At 37.6% G+C, this 2,314-nt stretch overlaps 1 non-coding gene across 1 annotated transcript; it reads left to right on the top strand.

Annotated features, from left to right (window-relative positions):
* The first annotated feature begins 201 nt into the window (after positions 1-201).
* Positions 202-308, top strand: LOC127743339 (small nucleolar RNA R71). The gene has a single exon (XR_008004731.1). It is a non-coding gene; the product is annotated as a small nucleolar RNA R71 (small nucleolar RNA).
* Positions 309-2,314: the final 2,006 nt, after the last annotated feature.

The following is a 2,314-nucleotide window of genomic DNA, read 5'->3' as shown; positions in this document are numbered from 1 at the left end:
AGGAGAAACCTCGCTCACAGCTTTTGGTTATGAAATCTTTGCCCTAGAGTGTTGAGTTGAATATGCTAGGTCCAATATAACTTCCCATGACTCTGCTGCAGTCTTGTTTTTGATCAATGATCCTCTACTTGTGGGATCTAGGAGAAGCTTTCTTGGTGGTACATTCCTTGACGGAAATAACTGATCAGAACTAACTCATCAATCCGGTGGTGAGGGCAAGCCTCCAGTAACTTCTTAAATCTCTCTTAATATTCATACAAAGTCTCCCCATCTCATTGCACAATCCAAGAGATCTCACTTCGCAGCTTATCTATTTTCTGAGGAGGGTAGAACTTTTCCAAAAATTCTTTACGCAACAAGTCCCAATTAGATTTAACTTCACCCGGCTGAATATAAAACCACTCCTTTTCTTTTCCCTCCAAAGAGAAAGGGAAAGTGAATACTAACACCGCGGCTTTATCTACTCCATGCCTTCTCGCAGTTGCACATGCAACTTGGAAATTCTTAAGGTGCTTTAGAGGATCTTCCCCAGGCAATCCATTGTACTTGGGGAGCAAGTTGATTGTGCCAGACTTAAGCTCAAAATTTGGATCCAAGGCCGGATACAGAATCTGAAGTGGTTGCAAGGCGAGATCAGGAGCTTTGGCTTCCTTCAAAGTGATCCTTCGCGGTGGGTCCGCCATGATGGTGTCACTTGAGTCACTCAAAGATAATTCAGTACTCCCCACAGATGAATAGAGAGTCTCCTCATTGATTGGAGAATGATGGTCACGGATTGGTAGTGATAGTGAATGGGAGTGATCCTCAAGGGACCCCGATTCACTATACACGAAAGCTAGCCGGAGCCGAGATTGCCTTATACGAGTTAAAGTTCTTTCAATTTCTGGATCAAAAGTGGCCAAGCTCAGGTCTAGAAGTGATCGTGTCATTCAACTGAGGAGGCAATGAAAGCATACAATTATGAAAAGTAAAATAAAAGTAGGCAAGTAAACAAGAACTAACTTAACAATCTACAACTACCAAGACTAACTAAAGAGGAAAGGAGTATCTACAATTAATGTTGTAGAAAACCAAAATTCAAATATTCACAATATTCACATATTTACACATCCAAAAATCGTAGCACTCATTGCACTTAAAGTAAACTCCCCAACAACGGCGCCAAAATTTGACGACGGCCAAGTTAACGCTGCAAGCATAGACCAAACCCAACAAACGGCAACCAATCAAATTGGAATTTCACAAGATGTGAAACAACTCAAAACCAATTTAAAACCGAGAGTATTTGACTCGTGAGTCGTCTCCCAAGGAATAACTTGAGGGCAATGAGTGTGCAATTTCCAGTTGTAGTGATCAAGGGATTGTCAATGAAGAAATCAACATATAAAGCAATAAAAGAACATACAAAATTTTAAGGATTGAACTAATAAAGAAATTAAAGAATCGACTATGTAATACGAACAAGTAAAGAATAAAGGAGATTAACATAGCAATGTATGAAATGTTGAAAGCATAAGAAAGGGGTCTTAGCTTTGAGTGACCTAAGGTTCCTTTCCTTGTTGGAACCACAACTATGACAATTATGATGGATTAGTCTCACTTGATCAACCCTCACATCGGAAGGTAAGTTAAATGAGCATAAGTGTTCTTAACCCACAAATTCTAAATTACTTGCTAATTGCTTTAGCAACAAATTAGTGTTAGTGGGAACAAGAGCAATTAACAATCTAAGAATTGACACTAAATGTTGGACATTCCAACTTTAGGAATCCAATAGCTCACTTTACCCAAGCTAAGAGACAAAAAGTTAGCCTAAAACCATGTTTGACGTTTTGTCAAACTCTTGGTGGGCAAAAAGCTTAATCATGAGAAAAATGAAAATAGTCTTGAAACTAAAAGCAACAATTGATCTCAATCAACAAGAATTACATAAGAAAGCATAGAACAACCATCAAACATCAAATTCATCAACAAGAAATTGAAATTGCAAAAGAGAAGTGAAATTGAACTATAACTTGAAAAGAAAGAAAGAGTAATGACAATGTAACTATAAGGAGTAATAATAAGAGAATACTTACAATGAGATTAGCAAAATCCAAGATCAAAAATGGAAATGGCACTTGAATGTAAAACTGATGAGCGGATAATTTGTATGCTTTTTGGCATTGTTTTTAGTATGTTTTTAGTATGATTTAGTTAATTTTTAGTATATTTTACACGAAATTCCTTCATTGCTCAGCCCAAGCACACACCAAGTGGGCCCGGAAGTGGATTTTTCTGTCATTTACTCATTTCTCTAAACCTTAGGACACTA

Source organism: Arachis duranensis, chromosome 10 (assembly GCF_000817695.3).
Source record: "Arachis duranensis cultivar V14167 chromosome 10, aradu.V14167.gnm2.J7QH, whole genome shotgun sequence".
NCBI lineage: Eukaryota > Viridiplantae > Streptophyta > Magnoliopsida > Fabales > Fabaceae > Arachis > Arachis duranensis.
This window is presented reverse-complemented; position numbering and strand designations above follow the sequence as displayed.